Source organism: Gossypium arboreum, chromosome 7, assembly GCF_025698485.1.
Source record: "Gossypium arboreum isolate Shixiya-1 chromosome 7, ASM2569848v2, whole genome shotgun sequence".
Taxonomy (NCBI): domain Eukaryota; kingdom Viridiplantae; phylum Streptophyta; class Magnoliopsida; order Malvales; family Malvaceae; genus Gossypium; species Gossypium arboreum.
This window is the reverse complement of record NC_069076.1, coordinates 28,087,331-28,115,138: the sequence shown is the minus strand read 5'-3', so window position 1 is coordinate 28,115,138 and position 27,808 is coordinate 28,087,331. Positions and strand designations below refer to the sequence as shown.

At 37.7% G+C, this 27,808-nt stretch overlaps 1 pseudogene; it reads right to left on the bottom strand.

Annotated features, from left to right (window-relative positions):
- Window positions 1-27,808, bottom strand: LOC108473026 (uncharacterized; annotated as a pseudogene).

The window sequence follows — 27,808 nt, the reverse complement described above, 5'->3', positions numbered from 1 at the left end:
TTAAGGCATCATGAATTCCTTGGGGCTGGTTCGAGCTAAAACAACGTGAACAACGTTGCAAATGGAGCTACTTGGGCTGGTCACTTGATGTTCGACCATGCCTTCCATCCAAACTCGAGCAATGTAACTTGCTACGGCTTCTTGGAACCTCTTGGCACGGGCTCGAGTAATTGGCCCCGATGGCAATTCCATAGTCTTCATGGGCGCGCTTGTATCATCCTCCCCCACTTCAAGGCGATTCATCCTCGAATCGTCACCTACATCAAAGGGAGAAAGATCAGCAACATTAAAGCTAGCACTCACACCATACTCACAGGGTAAATCAAGTTTGTAGTCATTATCGTTGATTCGCTCCACTACTTGGAATGGCCCGTCACCCATTGGTAGAAGTTTTGATTTCCTTTGCTTGGGAAATCTTTCTTTGCGCATGTGGATCCAAACCGAGTCATCAGGTTCGAATACAACTAGTTTGCATCCCTTGTTCGCTCCTTGAACATAATGTTCAGTTTTTCTTTCGATATGAAGTAGTAATAGGGGAGTAATAGGGTTAAAACCATATACTACCTCGAAAGGAGAATGTTTGGTTGCTAAATGAACCGTTCAGTTGTAAGCAAACTCCATATGAGGTAGGCATTCTTCCCATAACTTTAAATTCTCTCGAAGGATGGCTCGAAGCAAAGTCGATAGTACTCAGTTAACCACTTCAATTTGGCGTCGAAAATAGCAACTTTGTTCCTAACTTACCCTACAACGTTCTCCAAAAATAGCTTAGAAACTTTGTGTCATGGTCAAAAATGATGGTACGAGGTATTTCATGCAACCTGACAACTTCCTTGAAAAATAAATTAGCAACGTTAGTAGCATCATCAGTTTTATTACAATGAATGAAATGTGCCATTTTCAAAAAACGATCCGCAATAACAAATATTGCGTCCTTCCCTCTTTTGGTTCTAAGAAGGCCTAGAATGAAGTCCATCGAAATATCGACCCACGGTGCGTCCGGTATAGGCAATAGGGTGTACAAACCATGGGGCTTGATGCGTGATTTCGTTTTCTTACAGATGATGCATTGTTCGCATTTCCTTATGACATCACGCTTTGTTTTAGGCCAATATAAGTGTTCATGCAATATTGCTAAAGTCTTTGTAACTCCAAAATGACCCATAAGACCACCACTATAGGCTTCATTGACAAGCACCTCCCAGACAGAACCTTGAGGTATACACATCTTACCTTCACGAAAAAGGTAGCCTTCATGCTGAAAATACTTGTCAATCGTACCATGCAAACAACTCTTATAGATTTCACCAAAATCGGCATTAGTTTGATACAAATCTTTCATAAATTCAAAACCAAGCAACTTAGAATCCATTAAGTTGACAAGTGCATACCTTCATGATAGGGCGTCGGCAATAATGTTTTGATGTGAGCACGCCTGGGGCATCTTCGAGTGCAAACCAAGATCTAAACGAGCTACCTAAAGGACCTATAACTCAAGCTCATGCTAAACATTTCCTAGAAGCTATTTTAGCTTCTAATGCAAAACCTTGGTTCGAAACAAGGGCCAATGCTCACAAAATCAGCTTGAAGCAACTATCCAAAGGACCCGTACATTGTTGGCAAGCTGATCCTAGCTCATTTCTAGCTCTTTGAGCTCCGTCCAGCTCAACTCAGATCATTTGAGCTCGTTTCAGCTTGTTTGAGCTCAACCGAGCTTACTTTCAGCTCCTTCTTTCTTCCTTTCAATAAACTAAGTCTTAATTTAGTTTATAATTAAGTTTGCTACAGCTCATGCCGAAACCCCTAGCTCAATTTCAGCTCATTAAGTGTTTTGACTATTTTTGAGCTAGCCGAATTTACTTCATAAGTTGACTTATAATTATTATGTTTGAATTTAGTTAATTTCATTAAATTGTTTAATTATTAATTATTATGATTTTTATGAATAGTTATATTTTAATTAATTGTGTGTTAATTCATGTAGGTTAGTCGAATGTGGAAGGTACGTACATTCATGAAGAGATGCATGAACGGGAAAGTTTAACAAATGAGAAGATTCATGCACGGCCTGGTTCAATGCTTGGAGGGAATTAAGTCATGTACATGGGAGGTTAATTACATGCATGTGGATTAAGAAGATACATTCACTTTGGACGGTACACATGCATGTATGAAGGCATTTATTGCATGTTCATGTACGGCCAGATTCAAGCTCCCTTCTAGTTCATGCATGGCCGAATGTATGTGGGTGAAATACATGAATTGTTTGCTGTCCAAATGACTTCCCTAAGCACCTATTCGGCCAAGAGACACTTTTTGATTGATTCATTCCTTCCATGGCCGAATCTAGACAAGCTATTGAGTTCCCAAGACTACACATTCATCCAAGATGCTTTGCTTACACATGAAGCTGTCCAATGGAGTTCCCATCAGCCGAATTTAGTCCTAGCACATTAAAGACTTGTTCTAGATTATTCTAGTGCATTCATAGCTGAATTTAATTAGTCTTTAAGTTATTAGTTTAACCATTCGGCTACTACTTATTAGCCTATAAATAGTTTGCACATTTCATTGTAAAGGGACTTTCGCCAAATTTGTTAATGAACATTTGTTCTTGTGAGGTTGCTTCCTCTCATATCTCATAGAAGTTTCGAAAGACTTATCTGGCTTGTGCTAGTGGCGTCAATTGTCTTGTTTGAACTTATCACCAATCTTGGTGTGGCTTTCACCTATCCATCTATCCATCTTTTCACCTTAACAATATAGGAACCGGGGTGACACTTCTTAGTGTTGAATCATTCTTGACGTTAAGTTCGTTTTCCATTCCCATCCTTCGAATTATTTTCTTGTTATTCTAAACCGAGCCATTTAACCATCATCCATCTTTGCTACTAAATCGAACCTATTACTAAATCATCCTACTTTGAAACCTTCCGCTTACCCGTATCTTTTCATTCACTTCTAGTTCTAAAACCCAAAGCACGAACGACTCTCTCGAACTGCGATCGGGCAACTAAGTGAATTCGACTCATCATCCCGAGCCGGATCACATCACGTTTTCCTTAGCTTTCTTATACTTTATCATGTACGAAAATGACTCCAAGTATTCTACCCACTTCGTGATACGATCCGCCTCGGGAAGAGTCGAGTCGTATGCTGAGTTGCCCGATCGTCTACGAGAAAGTATCGTTCAATTCACTTTTGAAATGAAGTTGATAGGAAAATAGGACGGAAGCTATGTATAATGGTTTAATGATGGATATGGAAGAAAGGGTTCTTAAAAGCAAACACGAACCAATATTAGAAAATATCGACCCAAATGCTTATAGGCTTTCAAGGTGGAGGATGAAAGTGATAAACCTCGACCCGCTACTTAGCAAAGTAGGAACCTTGGTATAAGGGTGAACGCCACACTATTTGATAGTGATAAGTTCGGGATAGTGAAGAACAGGGTTGACGCCACTAGGCTTCCTAGATAAGCCAACGAAGTCCTCAACGAAATATGAGAGAAAGAAATCTCACAAATTCCATGAAATTTTAACAAAGTTTCATTAAGTGAAAAGTCTAACAAATGTCTAACCTTTTACAAATGAAATTTAACAATTATTTATAGCCTAAAAACTAAGGCTAACCTAATAGTCATATGGGCATTCAAGGGGACGGCAACTTAAAAGCTAAGCAAGAGGAAACTACCATGAAGCTTCTTGATCCTTTCTAGAGTATTCTTGTCATGAAAATCTCAATGGTTGGTCTTTAGAAGAGATGATTCGGTTGGCCTCTTTAATGGAAATGTCTATGTTCAGCCAAGGCACTCTAGCAACTAAAAGGCCTTAAGTGTGAATGCTCCAATATGCTCCTTGGAGAACATAATCGGTCAGCCTTGAAAAGAGCAAGCATTACTTGTATTTAGTGTCAAAAATAGCAGTAGATTTAATTTGGGCGGCAAGCCTTCTTTATTGCCAGCAGCTTCATTAAGACATCCATCCAACTAGCTTCATTAAAACGTTCATGCATGAAAAGTCCAACCACTCCTTAAATGCTTGCTATTCACAAAGTCCTCATTCATTGTGCCGCCCATTGCTAGGGAAAAGAGTCCAGCAGCCCTTTAAATGCTGTCCCACGCATGCTGCTCCTTTAATGCATGTTTGCTTTTGACCGAATGGCCATTTGGGAACACCAACCAGCAGCCTTCAAGCATTAATCACGTTTCATGGCCCTATGCAGCTCTTTAATGTTGTTCCATGCACCAGCAACTCAATTAATGTGCCGTCCATGCCTTGTTCACTAATTAATTCGGCTGTAGCAAGAAAACACATTAAATTTGGCACATTCAACCTGTAGCAAAGTTGAGACAATTTAAATTCATGGTTTTAATCACAAAACATATTAATAACATGTCTAAACAAGGACATATTTATGACCCATGTTTTAATGCTAGGACAACCATTAAATTCGGTTTAGACAAATAAAATAGCAGTAGCTAATTAATTTGTCTTAAACTTAACATATTAAATTCATGTCCTAAACTAAGACACATTAAAAACTTTATTTAATTATGTTAAGTTTAAGACAAATTAATTATTTTAATATGTTTAGGACATGAATTTAAGATGTTAAGTTTAACGTATGAATTTGATGTGATCCGGCCCGGGTAGATGAGTCGAATTCACGTAGTTGCCCGATCGTAGTTCGAGAGAGTCGTTCGTGCCTCAGATTTTAGTAATAAAAGTAAAATAATGGATTAGAATAAGCGGAAGGTTTCAAGAAGGGTAAGTTTAGTAATAGGTTCGGTTATGTGTATCAAAGATGGGTGATGGATAAATGGGTCGGTTTGGTTACAAGAAAATAATTCGAAGGATGGGAATGGAAAACAAACTCAACGTTAGGAATGATTCAACACTAAGAAGTGTCACCCCGGTTCCTATATTCTTAAGGTGAAGTATGGATAGATGGATAGGTGAATGCCACACCAAGATTAGTGATAAGTTCAAACAAGACGATTGATGCCACTAGCACAAGCCAGATAAGTCTTTCGAAACTTGTACGAGATATGAGAGGAAGCAACCTCACAAGAACAAATGTTCATTAACAAATTTGGCAAAAGTCCCTTTATAATGAAATGTGCAAACTATTTATAGGCTAATAAGTAGTAGCCGAATGGTCAAACTAATAACTTAAAGACTAATTAAATTCAGCTATGAATGCACCAGAATAATCCAGAACAAGTCTTTAATGTGCTAGGACTAAATTCGGCTGATGGGAACTCCATTGGACAGCTTCATGTGTAAGCAAAGCATCTTGGATGAATGTGTAGTCTTGGGAACTCAATAGCTTGTCTAGATTCAGCCATGGAAGGAATGAATCAATCAAAAAGTGTCTCTTGGCTGAATAGGTGCTTAGGGAAGTCATTTGGACAGCAAACAATTCATATATTTCACCCACATACTGATACGAGCACGCCCCGCGAACTTTATCGAACAAGTCTGTCAAGCCGAGCAATGACATGTTGGCAAGCTGATCCAAGCTCGTTTCCAGCTCCACGAGCTCCGTCCAGCTCAAATCCAGCTTATTCGAGCTCAATCCATCTTGCCTGAGCTAAACCGAGCTCACTCCTAGCTCACTTTCAACTCACGAGCTAAACCGAGCTCACTCCTAGCTCACTTTCAACTCACGAGCTAAACCTTAGCTCAAATTTAGCTTAGGAGTTTAGCCTCAGCTCAACTTTAGCTCACGAGCTAAAGCTTAGCTCATTTTAGTTTAAACTCGGTTTTGTCTTTAATGCATTAAATAAAAATTTGCACATATTTATTTAAGCATTAAACTTGTCTTATATTAATATTTGTTATTAATATGCCATAGTCATTACATAAATTGATTATGTTCACATAGCTGAATTAATGAATGACATTAATGTGTTCACATCATGCCAAATTTATGAGTGTCCATGAGATATCTTAATGACTTGTTTATTTCATGTAGGTACATCCCTTTGGACGGTACAATGTATGGATGAAGAAACATCTCTTTTGGGCGTTCCACACTCATGAATGAAGAAGTATTAAATGCTGGTGCATGTACGGCTAGATGCAAGGTTTCTACAAATTCATGCATGTGTCGAATGCATGTATGGACATTAAAGACTAGTCCATGAATGGATCAAATGCATGGGATGATAGAATGCATGAATGGCTTAAGTGCATGTATGATGGCTAATACGATCTGCCTCGGGGTGAGTCGAGTCGTATGTGAATTTGCCCGATCGTCTATGAAGAAGTACCGTTCGATTTGTTCAAAAGGATGTTTTAACGTAAATAATGGCAGAAGCTATGTAAAAGGATTCAAAGATGGGTTTATGGATATGAAGTTTATGTAGTTGGGTTTATGGATATAAAGTTTTTGTAGGTTTGGTTATAATGAAACGAAAAGATGGAATGGAATGGAAATGAAAATGATCTCAAAAACAAACACGAACCAATATTAGAAAATATTGAACCAAATGTTTATAAGTTTTCAAGGTGGTCGGATGGATATGAGAACCTCAACCCACTACTTAGCAAAGTAGGAACCTTGGCATGTTTGAACGCCACACTACGAGTAGTGATAAGTTTGGTTTTCAACAAAGAAAATGGATGACACAACTAGAACACTAGGTAGCCAACAAATCTTTGAACGAAAACAGAGAAAAGTTTGCCTCACAAATTTGGCAGAATATCATTAACAAAAATATTCCAAAAAGTAGTGTTCCTTCAAAAGGCTGGTTACATGAATTTATAGTGTCAAAAGGAAAGCTAGCTGAAAGGTCACTTTTAATGAAGCTAATAATGAGGCCTAATGAAAAGTCACAACTATAGAAATTCTATTCCAAGTAACTCCAGTCTTCAATGTGATTTACTTCTTCAATTAAGTTGCTTTCAAAGTCTTTTGAAGTCTCCATGAGCAACTGAAAAGACACCAGCTTCTTTGATGGAGAATTGAATGCATGTAGTGATTACTCATGAAGCAAACGGATATGGAAGATGAAACAAAGTTGCTGCCTAATTTAAAGAAGAATAATGCTCTCCTTTAATTGATAGAAACAACTTCTTAATGATATTTAAAGCCTCTTTGTAACAACCCTCTCTTTTGTAACTGAAATCTCTTGAAAAGTCACCTTATTGAATGCATAACAGCCTTTAATAATAATAGATGGGAGCTAAAAAGTCACCTGCAATTAACACATGTAACTGTCACATTTATTCATTTATTAAGCTTAAAACAAATTAACAACTAACTTAAATAAATGAACTAACACTTATGCATCATTTATTCCAACAACAAGTTTAATTAAGAGAAGCATTATTAAATGAACTTAAATTCATGCATCATTTATTTATCCTAGGAACTAGATGATTTAAAGAAGCAACTATTAAATAAAGTTCAACAAAAACACTTATTAATTAAACTAAGATGAGTTGAATAAATGTCCAGCAACTCATTTATTAAACTAAGATGCTTAAATGCATGGTTTAAAATGCAAACTAAATGAACAAATGAGTTACTTAATGCAAAACTTAATTTAATGAAGCTGACTTAAACTAACATCGGAGTCACATAATGTATGACTTTATTAAATGCAGAACACATAATGCATGTCATAATTAAAATATGTATTTAATAAATAAGACATAATTAAAGACTAAAGTAACTAAGATAAATCAAGTCTTTATTCCAACAGCATAAATGAATTTAAAGGTCTCATTTTGCATTTGGGCCCCTCAAGTTTAGGCCAATCTCAATGTAGTCGAGATCTACTGAAACATGATGCGACCGGGATCGCATCATACCCCTCTTCTTGAAGATGATTTGTCCTCAAATCGGGCCATTTTTTCAAAAAAAATTTCTCAAGATCACAAATTAGCCCTCCCTCTTTAAGAGGGTACCACCTCACATTGTCACTTACAAAAGAATAAAACAAGTTAGTGATACAATGAAGGTTAAACCAGGAGGAACTTTCTGAAATTTTATTCACAGCTTGACACAAGAAAATATTATCATCATCATAAAGAGAAGGAGTAATAAAATGATGAATCAAGAATGAACAATTCCTTTTCGAAGTCTTGGTGCATACTTGAGCACTTGATCGATTGCTGAATTCAAAATAATTGACAAGTTTTACCTTTGCAAGTTGGATATCCAAATTTGGTAATAGAGCATGCATATAAATAAAACACTCATACATCACAAGTTTTATGTGCACAGCCTTGTTTAAACATGTGGTTTTTCCATAGATCAAAGAATGCACATCAACGACACAACCATTGTTAGTAATGTTCTCATCATTTTCAAACCATCCATTACTAATAAAAAAAAAATAAACCTCATCAAGGTACGAATGCGTTTCAGAAACCAAAACATCAACAATGTTTCCATCAACATTCAAAGGGGGTGGTTGAATCTTAAAAGATTCAGAAAACTCACCTTGTTTTCCCATATGAATGAATGAATGTGGATCGGTTTGAGCAGTACCTTTTTCAATCAACGTAAACCTCCTCTCTTCGGAAAGATAGTAAAGTCGTTGCTCTTTACTTGAACTAACCTGAAATGTAGGAGAAATACAAGAACAACTCGCGTTTCTCAAAGTATCACCTTCACGAAAAGTAAAGGGGTTAGTGACACTGTAGATGTTCAACTTTAAGGGACATGCTAAATCAATGCCAGGATCAAAAATATGAGTTGGCCTTACCTTTTTAAAATGACACAAGAAATTTATGGATAGCCAAATAAAATGATCAAGGAACGATTTTATATTGTATTCATAATTTTTAAATTTCACTCCCTTAGTCAAAAGCCAAGCATCAATCAAACAAAAATTGGTCGCACAAAATTTGGAATGCTTGAATTTTTCACATATCGAACCAAAATAGCAAATTCTAGGTTTAAACACATAAGTTTGTTCACTTGCTGGAAAATGCAACAAAGGTTTCATGCGTGTCATGATTTCAAACATGTTGATCCAAAAGAATTTGTGCATATACAAAATAAATAATCCAAACTCCTTACATTCATCGGAATGAGATGGGCATAAATTTAAAGATTTTGCACAAGGCGAGAGTTGATTCACATAATCACCACAATCAAACAACTTAAATGTCTTTCGTGAAGAATCGTTACCATGTAAGATGATATTATGTGCTTGCCGATTTAATCGGACGTCATCAACAAGTTTTACACCACAAAACAACTCAAGAGAACACTGCCTCATACTTCCTCTTAGAATGGACTTATCAACCACAAACAAAGAATACGGGTTAATTAAATCAAAATAAGGGGATCTTTTATAAATTAAGCCATCAAAAATTTTACCGAAAACTGTCAAACCTGTTTGCCCTGGCTCAATTTCTAAAGATTCCTTATCTTTGAATACTTGCGGTTGGATTTTATCTCCAACCTTTCCTTTTCTGATCATACAAAAGCATCTCTCATCAGGAAAGTATTGAAGTTGAAGTTCGTCACACGGATTGTTAGGAACATGAAAAGAAGAGGTAAGACGAGAAGAATTCACAGATTGGTTAGTGGAAACAACACTCTCTTTTTCTTGCCCTCTATCAACTTTTTCTTTCATTTCTTTTTCTTGAAGAACAATTGTTTCTTCCACGCTTTCTTTTTGCTCACTCTCTTTTTCAACTTTACTTTCTTGCACACACTCTTTTTCTTTTTCGCTTCTCTCGATTTCTTTTAGAATCCACTCGTTTTCTCTCATGATCATCTTTTGCCTCTCTTTTCTTTCACTCTCTTTTTGTTCTTTTTCTTTTTCAACGGCTTTTTCAATGACTTTCTCAATCTCTTTCAAGAATCTCTCATTTTCTCTCTTACTCGCCTCTTGCCTCTCTTTCATTTCTTTTTCTCTCATTTTTTCTTTACAACTTGAAGATAATACAAGTGAATCAGCATGATAAGTATTTTGTTCGAAAGATGTGAAATCATTTAGATAGAGTTCACAATCAATTCTTCGAGAATGAGTCTTCGTGGATGCATACGAAGAGTTACTTGGGCTCCCTCGTTCGTTATCTCGAAAGACCTTAGACTCGAAGCTTTCTTTCTTTCTACTCGAATTTCTTGTCGAATAGGTATCACGATAGAAATCTCTTCTCGAGTAGTCATCAGATGTGTGTCTTCGTGATGTTCTTGACTCCTTTTTTTGACTTGGAACAATTTGCTTTCGTTGAACTCTTGCTCGATGGTCTAGCTTTTCTTGGACAGGCTTGATTTTTCGATCAAGCATGCACTCCATCTCTTTCAACAAATATTGAATTCAAAGGCTGAAAACTCTTCTCGAGACATGATTAATAGATGAAAAGAAAAATGAATAAAACAAAATAGAAAATGAATACCTTACCACAAACCTCACTAGTCACTCACAATAAAATTTGAATGGCACTCACACTTGTGTTTGCACTCAAGATCGGCTTTTTCAACACTCTAATGCTCTCATAACACTCGTGCCTTTTACCTCTCTTTACCTTTCTCGTGATTTCGTAAGCAGATTCGCCAAGGCTTAACCTTAGTCTAGGTGGTCGGTTTCAAATGGGTAACAAGGGATGATGTGATTTACAATTGGGTAGGCTTACAAGAAAGAGAATAATTCGGGTATAGTGTGGCGAAAAGGTCACGGATGGAAGTGGATGAGAGGGTAAAGGTTTCAGGATTGAAAAATGGAGAAGAAGTAAAACTATGTTCAAATTTTCAGATTTTGTTTTTTTTCAGAATTTTTGTTTGAATTTTTTTCGTTTTTTTAAACTTACTTGATGAGTCACAGACTATTCCTGAAGTAATTTCGAATGCTCGTACTCCTTATTTTTGTAGCTCTGATACCAAATGATACGATCCGCCTCGGGGTGAGTCGAGTCGTATGTGAATTTGCCCGATCGTCTATGAAGAAGTAGCGTTCGATTTGATCAAAAGGATGTTTTAACGTAAATAATGGCAGAAGCTATGTAAAAGGATTCAAAGATGGGTTTATGGATATGAAGTTTATGTAGTTGGGTTTATGGATATAAAGTTTTTGTAGGTTTGGTTATAATGAAACGAAAAGATGGAATGGAATGGAAATGAAAATGATCTCAAAAACAAACACGAACCAATATTAGAAAATATTGACCCAAATGTTTATAAGTTTTCAAGGTGGTCGGATGGAGAATATGAGAACCTCAACCCACTACTTAGCAAAGTAGGAACCTTGGCATGTTTGAACGCCACACTACGAGTAGTGATAAGTTCGATTTTCAACAAAGAAAATGGATGACACAACTAGAACACTAGGTAGCCAACAAATCTTTGAATGAAAATAGAGAAAAGTTTGCCTCACAAATTTGGCAGAATATCATTAACAAAAATATTCCAAAAAGTAGTGTTCCTTCAAAAGGCTGGTTACATGAATTTATAGTGTCAAAAGGAAAGCTAGCTGAAAGGTCACTTTTAATGAAGCTAATAATGAGGCCTAATGAAAAGTCACAACTATAGAAATTCTATTCCAAGTAACTCCAGCCTTCAATGTGATTTACTTCTTCAATTAAGTTGCTTTCAAAGTCTTTTGAAGTTTCCATGAGCAACTGAAAAGACACCAGCTTCTTTGGTGGAGAATTGAATGCATGTAGTGATTACTCATGAAGCAAACGGTTATGGAAGATGAAACAAAGTTCCTGCCTAATTTAAAGAAGAATAATGCTCTCCTTTAATTGATAGAAACAACTTCTTAATGATATTTAAAGCCTCTTTGTAACAACCCTCTCTTTTGTAACTGAAATCTCTTGAAAAGTCACCTTATTGAATGCATAACAGCCTTTAATAATAATAGATGGGAGCTAAAAAGTCACCTGCAATTAACACATGTAACCGTCACATTTATTCATTTATTAAGCTTAAAACAAATTAACAACTAACTTAAATAAATGAACTAACACTTATGCATCATTTATTCCAACAACTAGTTTAATTAAGAGAAGCATTATTAAATGAACTTAAATTCATGCATCAATAAATTATCCTAGGAACTAGATTATTTAAAGAAGCAACTATTAAATAAAGTTCAACAAAAACACTTATTAATTAAACTAAGATGAGTTGAATAAATGTCCAGCAACTCATTTATTAAACTAAGATGCTTAAATGCATGGTTTAAAATGCAAACTAAATGAACAAATGAGTTACTTAAGGCAAGACTTAATTTAATGAAGTGACTTAAACTAACATCGAGTCACATAATGTATGACTTTATTAAATGCAGAACACATAATGCATGTCATAATTAAAATATGTATTTAATAAATAAGACATAATTAAAGACTAAAGTAACTAAGATAAATCAAGTCTTTATTCCAACAGCATAAATGAATTTAAAGGTCTCATTTTGCATTTGGGCCCCTCGAGTTTAGGCCAATCTCGATGTAGTCGAGATGTACCGAAACATGATGCGACCGGGATCGTATCAGTACGAGCGTTTAAGATTACTCCTAGGATAGTCCGTGACTCATCAAGTAAGTGAAAAAAAGTTTCAAAAAAATTCAAAAAAAAGTTCAAAAAAATTTAAAAAATGAAAAAAAATCGAAAAAAATAAAAAACATTTCAAAAAAATTAGAAAAAAATTTTGAAAAAAAATTGAAACTAGAACATTGTTTTTACTTTTTCTCCATTTTTCGATCCTGAAACTCTTACTTTCTCATCCACTTCCATCCTTGACCTTTTCGCCACACTATACTCAAATCTTTTTTTTCTCTTGTAAGCCTACCCTGTATTAATCACATCATCCCTTGTTACCCATTTGAAATCGACTACCTAGATTAAGGTTAAGCCTTGGTGATCCGCTTACAAAATCACGAGAAAGGTAAAGAGAGGTAAAAGGCACAAGAGTTGTGAGCGCAATAGAGTGGAGATAAAAGCCTATTCTTGAGCGTAAACACGAGCATGAGTGAAATTCCTCTTTCTTTTTGAGTGATTGTGAGGTTTTTGTGTGAGGTTCCTTACTAAACTCAATGTCTTAAGAATCTGATCCTAACATGAAAGATCGTCCTGCACGACAACCTATTCGTAATGTTCCTGATTTGAACATGCAAGCTCTATAACGAGAGATGGAAAGACTCTTAGATCGAAGATTAAATCCCCTTGAAGATCACCTATTCCAAGTCGAAGCGAGAGAGCAACGTGAAAGACCTTCTGAAGTAGTCGAAAGACCTCCTGAAGTAGTCCAACCTAGACGGGGGAGACCAAACCAACAACAGGAAAGACAAAGAGTTCAAGAAGATCATGTAAATGATCCTAGTGATCTTGAAAGCGATCAAGAGTCAAATGCAAGTAATCGCCGGAGGGAACCACGACATCGAGATAGGAGATGTGAAGATGATGATCTTAAGAACATCAAGCTCTCAATACCACCATTCCAAGGTAAATGGGATCCGAAGGCCTATCTTGAGTGGGAAAGAAGATCGAGTTGGTGTTTGATAGTCACAACTACTCTGAAAACAAAAAGGTGAAACTAGCAGAAATTCAATTCTCAGATTATGCCATGATCTGGTGGGATCAATTAACTACTAGTCGAAGACGTAATGGAGAACGACCAATCTCTACATGGACCAAGATGAAAGCAGTTCTGAGGCGACGATTTATCCCTTCTTATTACCACCGAGAGTTGCACTAAAAACTTCAAAATCTTACACAAGGTGATATGCACTCACCTTGGTTGAGATTTGAGTCGTAATGTTTGCCCGATCGTAAATCGAGTAAGCTAAGGGTCATTCGAGAAATGTTTGTTTATAAGGAAAGAACTAGGTACAAAATGGTTCGATAGGATAATGGATAGTTTGGTAGATGTTGGGATGGAATTCGGTTAAGGGCCAAAGTAAGAACTAACACAACGTTGGTGTGCTAACCCGTTACTTATGTGACACTTAAGTCAGAAAATGAAAGACAGATATAGGATAGTTTATAGAGACCTTGACCCGCTATCAAAAATGATAGGAACCTCGGTATAACTTAGAACGCCACACTTTGGGAATCAAAATGATAAGTTCAGAAACAAAGATAGAATGATGCCACAAGGGTTCTTGATGAGTCAAACTAGTCTTTGGAGAATATTGAGAGTTGAAAACAAACTCACAAAGTTGACAAAATTCATAAAATGTTCATTAGCCTTCAACAAGTGAAATACAAGCGATATTTATAGCCTAAACTATAGCTAGCCGAATAGTCATATGGGCATTCAAGGGGATGGCTATCTTAAGCCTAAAGGCTTTAGGAAATTTCCTAGCAATTTCTTGAACATATTCTAGAGTCTTCTTGGCTTGGGAAATCGAACGAGGAGCTACTAGAAGGGGTTGATTCAGCTAGCCATTAATGAGAAGCTTTATGGACTAGTCCACATTTGGCCAAGGTGCTTGAAAGTAGCTTGAATGCTTCTTAAATGTGGCGCCTAGATAAGCTTGAAAGCCTTGGATTAATTGATCATTATGGAGGAATCCAATGGCCATTCAAGTGTGAAAGGCCGAATATGTATAGTCCTTGTGTGTGAAAACATGGAACCGAACAGCCCTTAGTGTGAAAAGAACATTCAGCAAGATGTGAACACAAAGATGTTGCTTGAGAGAGTTGACCGGTCATTCTTGGAAAATAAATCACCACCACCTTTGGCCCTTGATGTCCACGAAGGGGTGCATTTGATGGCTACACATTCCCATGCCGTCCCATGCATGCTCCTAGACAAATTAATTGGCAGCAAATGAGTTAGGACGCCATAAATTCGGCTAAGGCAAATTTAATTAGCAGCAACAATTAAATTTGTCCCTAAGCCAGACACATTAAATTGACGTCCTAAACTAGACACATTTAAGCTATGTATTAATATAAGACATATTTAATAATGTAAATTAAAAATGTCCAGATTTAAGACATATTAAATTAATTAATTATTTAAGCATAAATTTAACTAATTAACTAACACAACTAATTAATTTATTCTAGCCACATAAATGCATCAAATAAATAAATAGACATTTAGCTCAATGAGCTAGCTAAGTGTCGAATTGAGCTCCCTTGAGCTAGCACAACTAAGTCAGCTTGTAACACATTGCACAATGAGCTACTCGAGCTAGACTCTTGATGTTCGGCCATGCCTTCTATCCAAACTCGAGCAATGTAACTTGCTACGGCTTCTTGGAACCTCTTGGCACGGGCTTGAGTGATTGGCCCTGATGGCAATTCCATGGTCTTCATGGGCGAGCTTGCATCATCCTCCCCCTCTTCAAGGCGATTTGTCCTCGAATCGTCACCTACATCAAAGGGAGAAAGGTCAGCAACATTAAAGCTAGCACTCATACCATACTCACCGGGTAAATCGAGTTTGTAGGCATTATCGTTGATTCACTCCACTACTTGGAATGGCTCGTCACCCCTTGGTAGAAGTTTTGATTTCCTTTGCTCGAGAAATCTTTCTTTGCGCATGTGGATCCAAACCCAGTCACCAGGTTCGAATACGAATTGTTTACGTCCCTTGTTCGCTCCTCGAACATATGTTCGATTCTTCTTTCGATATTGTCTTTGACATTCTTATGAAGCTGTTTAACAAAATCGGCCTTCTTTTTGCCATCTACATGTACTAGCTCATTAGTAGGAATAGGAACCAAATCAAGGGGAGTAATAGGGTTAAAACCATATACTACCTCAAAAGGAGAATGTTTTGTGGCTGAATGAACAGTCCGGTTGTAGGCGAACTCCACGTGAGGTAAACACTCCTCCCACAACTTCAAATTCTTCCGTAAAATGGCTCAAAGCAAGGTCGACAGTACTCGATTAACCACTTCAGTTTGGCCATCCGTTTGAGGGTGGCATGTCGTCGAAAACAACAACTTTGTTCCTAACTTACCCCACAACGTTCTCCAACAATGACTTAGGAACTTTGTGTCATGATCAGAGACGATGGTACAAGGAATTCCATGCAACCTGACAACTTCCTTGAAAAACAAATTAGCAACGTTAGTAGCATCATCAGTTTTATTACAAGGAATGAAATGTGCCATTTTTGAAAAACGATCCACAACAACAAATATTGCGTCCTTCCCTCTTTTGGTTCTAGGAAGGCCAAGAACGAAGTCCATCGAAATATCGACCCATGGTGCATTTGATATAGGTAACGGGGTGTACAAACCATGGGGCTTGATGCGTGATTTCACTTTCTTACAAATGATGCATCGTTTGCATTTCCTTATGACTTCACGTTTCATTTTAGGCCAATAGAAGTGTTCATGCAATATTGCTAGAGTCTTTACAACTCCAAAATGATGTGAGCATGCCCGGGGCATCTTCGAATGCAAACCAAGATCTAAACGAGCTGCCTAAAGGACCTATAACTCAAGCTCATGCTAAACATTTCCTAGAAGCTATTTTAGCTTCTAATGCAAAACCTTGGTTCAAAACAAGGGCCAATGCTCACAAAGTGATACGAACCGCCTCGGAAGAGTTGAGTCGTATTAGTGTGCCCGATCGTTAATAAGAAGTTACGTTAGGTTTAATTGAAAAGGTCAGATGAAGGAAAGAAGGGTATTGGTTTTGGGTTCGGATTAGAATAGGTAAGAAGAGTTTGAAAATTCGGGTTTGGAGTCCGAATAGGTATGGATGAAGGAATTGGTTCAATTAGGTAAATGGAGAAATGGGGTTGAACAAAAAGTGCAAACAAGAACCAATACCGATTTGGTATCGACCCGTTGTTTATAAGCTCTTTTAGTTTGGTTTGGAATTGGTAAAGGAAAAACCTTGACCCACTATCTAACAAGATAGGAACCTCGGTATGTTTGAACGCCACACTACGAGTAGTGATAAGTTCGGTTTCGACAAAAGCAGCAACGGTGACACATTAGAACGCTAGGAAGCCAATCGAATCTTTGAACGAAATTTGAGAAACGTTTTGCCTAACAAATTTGGCAGCATAACATTAACAAAAGTCCAAAAGTTCTTTACAAAGTAACACAAGCCACAATTTATAGTGAATGCAAGGGATAGCCGAATAGGCTCTTGAGGTAGCTAAATGGTTTCGAAAATTCCAGAATTTTGATGAAGCTTCCTTGAAGTTTCTTGTGTATGGAGAACGGTAAGGGCAGCTTCTAGATGCCTTGATTCAATAGAAAATTGAATGAATTGTTTGGGAGCTGAAATGCCATCAATAGGTTCGCCAAATGCTTGAATTTGGAATTAATGTCTTGCTTGATTCAGCCGAATGTTCATGTGATTAAGGAGCTGTCTAGAGCACTTCAATAGTCTTAGAATGTGAACAAACCGATTTGAACAGCCACACATGTGTGAACAAACAAAACCGAACAGCCCTTGGTGTGAAAGGAATAATCGTGGGTGTGAACAGCCTTAATTTGTCTTGGGCAGCCAATCGGTCTTCTTGAAGAGTTGTAAGGTTTGGCTGAATGGTCACTTAGGGAACACCAAAGATCAGCACACCAATTTTAAATCATCCATGCACCTATGTCAGTCAAGGGGTAATGTACCTACAACATTTAATTCAGCAAATTAAATCCCTTTTAGACACATTAAATTCGCAACATAAATAAAACTTGCACCATAAATTAGGCTGGACATAATTAATCTTTGTAATAGTTAAGACATACTTAATTGGTCCTAATTAATTAAGTACTTAATTTAGAACATAATTAAAACATGTCCAGATTATGACAAATTAATTATTAAAACAAATAACTAATAAAACTAACAGCAACTTAAATGATTTATTCCAGCATAATAAACGCAATAATGAAATGAGCTGAAACGAGCTCGTTGAGCTAAGTTAAGTTGAAGTTGAGCTGATTTGAGCTTGAAGGAGTATGCACGGTTTGCTTGGCTTGCTGGTCCAAGAGCTTTCAAGAAGTCCAGCAACGGTTTCACCCCAAACTCTATCAACTAAGGTTGTTGTTGCATCTTTGAATCTCTTTGCTCGAGCTCGGGTGATCGGTCCTACGGGCAATTCGAGAGGATCTTCATTGGCAGCCGACAACTCGGGAGGTCTGGTTGTATCACAAAGTCAGCTTGAAGCAACTATCCAAAGGACCCGTACATTGTTGGCAAGCTAATCCTAGCTCATTTCCAGCTCCTCGAGCTTCGTCCAACTCAACTCAGCTCATTTGAGCTCGTTTCAGCTCGTTTGAGCTCAACCGAGCTTACTTTCAGCTCCTTCTTTCTTCCTTTCAATAAACTAAGTCTTAATTTAGTTTATAATTAAGTTTGCTACAGCTCATGCCGAAACCCCTAGCTCAATTTCAACTCATTAAGTGTTTTGACAATTTTTGAGCTAGCCGAATTTACTTCATAAGTTGACTTATAATTATTATGTTTGAATTTAGTTAATTTCATTAAATTGTTTAATTATTAATTATGATTTTTATGAATAGTTATATTTTAATTAATTGTGTGTTAATTCATGTAGGTTAGCCGAATGTGGAAGGTACACATTCATGAAGAGATGCATGAACGGGAAAGTTCAATGAATGGGAAGATTCATGCACGGCCTAGCTCAATGCTTGGAGGGAATTAAGTTCATGTACATGGGAGGTTAATTACATGCATGTGGATTAAGAAGATACATTCACTTTGGATGGTACACATGCATGAATGAAGGCATTTATTGCATGTTCATGTACGGCCAGATTCAAGCTCCCTTCTAGTTCATGCATGGCCGAAGGGTGAAATACATGAATTGTTTGCTGTCCAATTGACTTCCCTAGGTGTCTATTCGGCCAAGAGACACTTTCTGAATGATTCATTCATCCTATGGCCGGATTTAGGCAAGATATTGAGTTCCCAAGACATCACATTCATCCAAGATGCTTTGCTTACACATGAAGCTGTCCAATGGAGTTCCCATCAGCCGAATTTAGTCCTAGCTAATTAAAAACTTGTTCTAGATTATTCTAGTGCATTCATAGCTGAATTTATTTAGTCTTTAAAGCTATTAGTTTGTCCATTCGGCTACTACTTGTTAGCCTATAAATAGTTTGCACATTTCATTGTAAAGGGACTTTTGCCAAAATTGTTAATGAACATTTGTTCTTGTGAGGTTGCTTCCTCTCATATCTCGTACAAGTTTCGAAAGACTTATCTGGCTTGTGCTAGTGACGTCAATCGTCTTGTTTGAACTTATCACCAATCTTGGTGTGGCGTTCACCTATCCATCTATCCATCTTTTCACCTTAACAATATAGGAACCGGGGTGACACTTCTTAGTGTTGAATCATTCCTGATGTTAAGTTCGTTTTCCATTCCCATCCTTCGAATTATTTTCTTGTTATTCCAAACCGAGCCATGTAACCATCATCCATCTTTGCTACTAAATCGAACCTATTACTAAATTCACCCTACTTTGAAACCTTCCGCTTACCTGTATCTTTTCATTCACTTCTAGTTCTAAAACCCAAAGCACGAATGACTCTCTCGAACTACGATCGGGCAACTAAGTGAATTCGACTCATCATCCCGAGCTGGATCACATCACAAAATGACCCATAAGTCCACCATTATGGGCTTCATTGACAAGCACCTCCCGGATAGAACCTTGAGGTATGCACATCTTACCTTCACGAAAAAGGTAGTCTTTGATACGATCCGCCTCGGAAGAGTCGAGTCGTATTAGTGTGCCCGATCGTCAACAAGAAGTTATGTTAGGTTTCCTTGAAAATGTCAGATGAAGGAAAGAAGGGTATTGGTTTTGGGTTCGGATTAGAATAGGTAAGAAGAGTTTGAAAATTCGGGTTTGGAGTCCGAATAGGTATGGATGAAGGAATTGGTTCAATTAGGTAAATGGAGAAATGGGGTTGAACAAAAAGTGCAAACAAGAACCAATATCGATTTGGTATCGACCCGTTGTTTATATATAAGCTCTTTTAGTTCGGCTTGGAATTGGTAAAGGAAAAACCTCGACCCACTATCTAACAAGATAGGAACCTCGGTATGTTTGAACGCCACACTACGAGTAGTGATAAGTTCGGTTTCGATAAAGAACACGGTTGACACAACTAGAACGCTAGGAACGCCAAACGAATCTTTGAACAAAGTATAAGAAAGGTTTGCCTCATTTGGCAGCATAACATTAACAAAAGTTTCAAAAAGTCCTTTACAAAGTAACACAAGCCACAATTTATAGTGAATGCAAGGGATAGCCGAATAGGCTCTTGAGGTAGCTAAATGGTTTCTGAAAATTCCAGAATTTTTGATGAAGCTTCCTTGAAGTTTCTTGTGCATGGAGAACGGTAAGGGGCAGCTTCTAGATGCCTTGATTCAATAAAAAAAATTGAATGAATTGTTTGGGAGCTGAAATGCCATCAATAGGTTCGGCCAAATGCTTGAATTTGGAATTAATGCTGCTGCTTAATTCAGCCGAATGTTCATGTGATTAAGGAGCTGTCTAGAGCACTTCAATAGTCTTAGAATGTGAACAAACCGATTTGAACAGCCACACATGTGTGAACAAACAAAACCGAACAGTCCTTGGTGTGAAAGGAATAATCAGGTGGGTGTGAACAGCCTTAATTTGTCTTGGGCAGCCAATCGGTCTTCTTGATGAGTTGTAAGGTTTGGCTGAATGGTCACTTAAGGAACACCAAAGATCAGCACACCAATTTTAAATCATCCATGCACCTATGCCGTCCAAGGGGTAATGTACCTACAACATTTAATTCAGCAAATTAAATCCCTTTTAGACACATTAAATTCGGCAACATAAATAAATCTTGCACCATAAATTAGGCTGGACATAATTAATCTTTGTAATAGTTAAGACATATTTAATTGGTCCTAATTAATTAAGTACTTAATTTAGAACATAATTAAAACATGTCCAGATTATGACAAATTAATTATTAAAACAAATAACTAATAAAACTAACAGCAACTTAAATGATTTATTCCAGCATAATAAACGCAATAATGAAATGAGCTGAAACGAGCTCGTTGAGCTAAGTTAAGTTGAAGTTGAGCTGATTTGAGCTTGAAGGAGTATGTATGGTTTGCTTGGCTTGCTGGTCCAAGAGCTTTCAAGAAGTCCAGCAACGGTTTCACCCCAAACTCTATCAACTAAGGTTGTTGTTGCATCTTTGAATCTCTTTGCTCGAGCTCGGGTGATCGGTCCTACGGGCAATTCGAGAGGATCTTCATTGGCAACCGACAACTCGGGAGGTGTGGTTGTATCAACCTTCATGCTGAAAATACTTGTCAATCGCACCATGCAAACAACTCTTATAGATTTCACCAAAATCAGCATCAGTTTGATACAACTCTTTTATAAATTCAAAACCAAGCAACTTAGAATCCATTAAGTTAACAAGTACATACCTTCGTGATAGGGCATCGGCAACAACATTTTCCTTACCTTTCTTATACTTTATCACGTACAGAAACGACTCCAAGTATTCTACCCACTTTGCATGACGTTTATTGAGCTTCGTTTGACCCTTGAGGTGTTTTAAAGCCTCGTGGTCCAAGTGGATTACAAATTCCTTTGGCCATAGATAGTGTTGCCACGTCTCTAAGGCTCAGATCAGTGCATACAACTCCTTTTCATACGTTGGATAGTTCAACGTGGCCCCGTTCAACTTCTCGCTAAAGTACGCTACGGGTCATCCATCTTGCATTAAAACAACGCCAATGCCAATTCCTGAAGCATCATATTCAATCTTGAATGTCTTGTTAAAATCAGGTAATGATAATAATGGGGCATTAGTAAGATATTCCTTAATTTTAACAAAGGCATTTTCTTGATCATCAGTCCAAACAAAGGGCAAATTTTTCTTAATTATACCTGTTAAGGGGGCGGCTAAAGAGCTAAAATTAGGCACAAACCTTGATGCGAGCTCGCCCATGAAGACCATGGAATTGCCATCGGGGCCAATTACTCGAGCCCGTGCCAAGAGGTTCCAAGAAGCCGTAGCAAGTTACATTGCTCAAGTTTGGATGGAAGGCATGGCCGAACATCAAGTGACCAGCCCAAGTAGCTCCATTTGCAATATTGTTCACGTTGATTTAGCTCGTACCAGCTCCAAGGAGTTCATGACGCCTTAAGCATTCTCATTGAGCTTGATTTGAATTTATTTTAATTTCTTGCATTTTATTTGTTGCTAAAATAATTTAATTGAGTCTAGTTAAATTAAATTAAATCAGCTCAATAATTAGGTTGTGTTATTTTTAATAAATTAAAATTTGGACATTTTAATTATGTTTAAATGTGTTAGTTAAATTAGTTAATTTGCTTAGCTCATAATTATGTTTAGCTTAATAATTGGTTTTAATATGTTCTAGCCGAAATTAATATGTCTGAATTGGAACATGTTTTAATTTGTTTTAGCACAGCCATTTAATTTGTCTTAGTTTAGGACACATTTGTTTCTTGTCCAGTCGAATGTGGTTTAAATAATTTGCTGCCAATTTAATATGTTCAAAGCTGATTAATTTTGGTTAAAATGTGCAGCTATTTTCAACATTAAAGAAGCAAGCATGCCGAATTTAATTTGCTTCTTGCTATAGCTAAATTAATTAGTGAACAAGGCATGGACGGCACATTAATTGAGTTCCTGGTGCATGGAACAACATTAAAGAGCTGCTGGTGCATAGGAGCATGAACCATAATTAATGCGTTAAAGAGCTGCTAGTGCATGAACAGCCTAGGAGCAAGAAACGTGATTAATGTTAGAAGGCTGCTGGTTGGTGTTCCCAAATGGCCATTCGGCCAAAAGGTGGCTGAATACTCAATGTTCCAAGCTGAATTAAAAGGCCAACTACTGTTTAAGTTTCTCTAGGTGCCTTTTCGGGAATAATAAGACATGGCTGATTATAATTAATCCCATTTAGCTGTTCACATTCAGCTTCTATATCTATTGACCATTGGCGTCATTTAAGGAGCATTTAGCACCTTTGACCGAATGTAGAGAAGGCTGTTCAACTCACCACCTTGGCCATTAGTATTTAGCTGAATGGACTCCTTCTAGATGCTGTCCAATGGTGTTTCTCATGCTTGGAAACTTCAAGGAAGCTTCCAAGGACGTTCAAGAATCTTCAAGGAAGGTTCCAGCCCCAATTAGCTTTAAAATTGCTGTCCACTCCACTTCCAATTTGACCATTCGGCTAACTACTTGTTTATGCTATAAATATGTGCTCATTTTTTTACTTTAAAGGCTAATGAACAATTTATGAATTTTATCAACTTTGTGAGTTTGTTTTCAACTCTTAATATTCTCCAAAGACTAGTTTGACTTATCAAGAATCCTTGTGGCATCATTCTATCTTTGTTTCTGAACTTATCACTTTAATTCCCAAAGTGTGGCGTTCTAAGATATACCGAGGTTCCTATCACCTTTGATAGCGGGTCGAGGTCCTATACCAATATTCCACCTTATTTTCATACCATCTTAATTGAATTAATTGTTCATCTAAGTAACGGGTTAGTACACTTCTATTGTGCTAGTTCTTGCTTGAACCTTAGTTGAATTCCCTATTTCCATTCCTTAAATCATTTCCCAAAACCGAGTTATCCTATTTCAACCCAAACCCCCTTTCGTTTCATCAACCTTCTTTGAAACACCCTAACTTACTCGTTTTACGATCGGGCAAATTCTTACGTCACGAATCTCATCCGAGGTGAGTGCGTATCAAACCTTCTATAAAAGCTTGCCAACTCGTGAAAACTCCTTATTTGGCTGATGTTTGTTGGTTGCGGCCACTCATTGATTGCTTTGACTTTTTCTTGATCAACTTGCAAGCCATGAGCACTTACCACGAAACCTAAAAATACAACCTCATTAGTACAAAACGAACATTTCTTTAAGTTGGCATAAAGTACCTCTTTTCGTAGTACTTCCAACACCGCACGCAGATGCTGAACATGTTCTTCCAATGATTTACTATAGATCAAAATATCGTCAAAATACACAACACAAAATTTTCCAATAAACGCACACAAAACATGATTCATCAAATGCATAAAAGTACTAGGGGCATTTGTAAGGCCGAATGGCATTACCAACCATTCGTACAAACCGTGTTTCGTCTTGAATGTGGTTTTCCACTCGTCACCTTCCCACAATCGGATTTGATGGTAGCCGCTCTTTAGGTCAATCTTTGAAAAGATTTGGGCTCCGTTAAGTTCATCGAGCATGTCATCAAGGAGGGGAATAGGGTGTCGATATTTAACTATTATTTTGTTGATGGCGCGACAGTCTACACACATTCGCCATGAATCGTCCTTTTTAGGGACTAGCAATATCGACACCGGACACGGACTTAAGCTTTCGCGAATGTAGCCCTTTTCCATTAATTCAGCCACTTGCCTTTGTGATATGAGCATGCCCCGCGAACTTCATCGAACAAGTCTGTCAAGCCGAGCATTAACATGTTGGCAAGCTAATCCCAGCTCGTTTCCAGCTCCACGAGCTCCGTCCAGCTCAAATCCAGCTTATTCAAGCTCGATCCAACTTGCCTGAGCTAAACCGAGCTCACTCCTAGCTCATATTCAGCTCACGAGCTAAACCTTAGCTCAACTTCAGCTTAGGAGTTTAGCCTCAGCTCAACTTTAGCTCACGAGCTAAAGCTTAGCTCATTTTAGTTTAAACTCGGTTTTGTCTTTAATACATTAAATAAAAATTTGCACATATTCATTTAAGCATTAAACTTGTCTTATATTAAAATTTGTTATTAATATGTCATTTTCATTATATAAATTGATTATGTTCACATAGTCGAATTAATGCATGACATTAATGTGTTCACATCATGCCGAATTTATGAGTGTTCATGAGATGTCTTAATAACTTGTTTATTTCATGTAGGTACATTCCTTTGGATGGTACAATGTATGGATGAAGAAACATCTCTTTTAGGCATTCCACACTCATGAATGAAGAAGTATTAAATGCTGGTGCATGTACGGCTAGATGCAATGTTTCTACAAATTCATGCATGTGTCGAATGCATGTATGGACATTAAAGGCTAGTCCATGAATGGATCAAATGCATGGGATGATAGAATGCATGAATGGCTTAAGTGCATGTATGGTGGCTGTCTCTTAACGTTCCAAGGCACTTATTCGGCCAAGAAGTAGCTGCTAACTAATTCTATGTTGACCATAGAGCTCCTTGAACATGTTCACACTTTGAATTGACCTATAGGCTACTACACATGCATGGATGGGTTCAAGAACGTCCAAGGGAAGGAATTAACTCAATAATTCAACACATTGATTGAATTAAGTGCATGCACAAAGGGGAGAACGAATTTACTAGGTTCATGCTGCCATTTATGAACTTACATACCATTAAAGTGTTTAATTATGAAGATACATGTTCCATACAAGTGCATGAACGTCCCAAGGAGATGAATGCAACCTTTTGGTGCACATACAAGTCACTTGAAGCCTTTCTTTATGAATAAGCATTCATGCACAAACCAAGGGGGAAGAAAGTGTCCATTCAACTAGTGCATGAATCTGTCGAATTTATGAACTATTTTAATACATTAGTGTGAACGTTTTTATTATTGTGTGAACACCTAGATGCCGAATTTGAATGGTCATCTATGTGCCTATAAATATTTGTTTTCTTTCATTTGTAAAGGACTTTTGCCAAAATTGTTAATGAACATTTGTTCTTGTGAGGTTGCTTCCTCTCATATCTCGTACAAGTTTCGAAAGACTTATCTGGCTTGTGCTAGTGGCGTCAATCGTCTTGTTTGAACTTATCACCAATCTTGGTGTGGCGTTCACCTATCCATCTATCCATACTTCACCTTAACAATATAGGAACCGGGGTGACACTTCTTAGTGTTGAATCATTCCTGACGTTGAGTTCGTTTTTCCATCCCCCATCTTTCAACTTTCCTTCTTGTAACCAAACTGACCCATTTATCCATCACCCATCTTTGCTACACATAACCGAACCTATTACTAAACTTACCCTTCTTGAAACCTTCCGCTTATTCTAATCCATTTTTTACTTTTATTACTAAAATCCGAGGCACGAACGACTCTCTCGAACTATGATCGGGCAACTACGTGAATTCGACTCATCTACCCGGGTCGGATCACATCACTTTGTAGTTCCTTTGTTTTCTCGGGGTTACTCAGATAGGCCGGTCTATTTGGAATAGATGCTCCCGGTACAAAGTTGATTTGGTGTTCGATGCCTCGGATGGGAGGTAACCCGTTCGACACTTCTTTGGGGAACAAGTCTCCGAATTCTTGCAACAAAGAAACAATAGGAGATTTTTCTATCTCGTTAGTTTCCAACAAACACCCTTTGCATATAAGTACAAGATTGGGTTGCTTTGCCAACAATAACTTTTGAATCTCTCACTTTCTTGCAAAAACACTCGTTTTTTCATTCTCACTCTCTTTTTCTTTTTCTTTTTTCACTCGTGTTTTTAATTAACTTTTCTAACTTTTTCCACTCTTTTTCTTTCCATTCTTTTTATTTTGCTCTTTTTCTTTTTCCCTTTCAATGGATTTCCTCAATTTTGATTTGATCTTCATTCACTTGCTTTGGTGCGAGAGGGGCTAGTGTGACATTCCTTCCGAGATGCTTGAATGAATAACGATTCGTGTAGCCATCATGGACTACCCTACGGTCGAACTGCCAAGGACGACCCAATAAAAGGTGTCCCGCATACATCGGCACAACATCGCATATCACCTCATCTTGATATTTTCTTATGAAAAACGCCACTTTTGCTTGCTTCGTAACTTTGAGTTCTCCTCCGTCATTTAGCCACTGCAACTTATAAGGGTTTGGATGCTTCATCGTGGCCAAACCAAGTCATTCAACAAGCATGGTACTCGCGACGTTGGTGCAACTACCTCCATCGATTATCAAGCTGCACACCTTGCCTTGAGCGTGACAACGAGTGTAAAAAATATTTTCTCGTTGTTGTTCTTCCTCGACACCTTGAATATACAAACTTTGTTTTACAACGAGTATCTCTCCCTCGACCGGCATCTCAATTTCAACATCTTCTTCTGAGGTCACTTCAGATTCATTCTTTGGTTCATCTTCAGACTCGATCTTGCCATTTGGCCGCACCACCATCACTCAACGGTTAGCGCCTTGACTAGCAATATGGCCTCAGCCTTGACACTTAAAACACTTTATGTCACGAGCTCGATTAGGAACGGGCTCATTTCTACTCTTACAAGTGTCACCGCTTGGTTAATTGGGCTTAGCAGTAACAGATGGTTCTTTAGCCCGAATAGGAGCTTTGCTCGTTCCTTGAGTCCATTTGTTGGTAGAAGACGATAGGCCCGGTTGACACTTTTTCGCTTTAGTTGCTTTTCAATCTTGATCGCCATGTGAACCATATCCATTACTTCAACGTAGTGTTGAACTTCCACCACATGAGCTATATCTCCATTCAAACAGGCTAAAAACCTTGCCATCGTCGCTTCTCGGTCTTCCTCCACGTCAGCTCTTATCATAGCTATCTCCATCTCTTTAATAATCTTTGACGCTTCGGTTGCCTTGAGTGAGATTTTGCAGCCGTTGATACAACTGCCAGTGATAGTAGGAGGGAACAAAGCGCTTCCGCATGACAGCCTTCATTTCGGCCCAAGTAGAGATAGGCCCTTTCACCATTCCTTCGTCGGCTAGTCACTAGTTGATCCCACCATACAAGGGCATAATCCAAAAACTTGATAGCTGCAAGTTTAACCTTTTTTATCTCAGAGTAGTTGTGCTCAAAGACAAGTTCGACTTTCTTTTCCCACTCCAGGTATGCCTCCGGATCATTTTTTTCTTGAAATAATGGAATTGACAT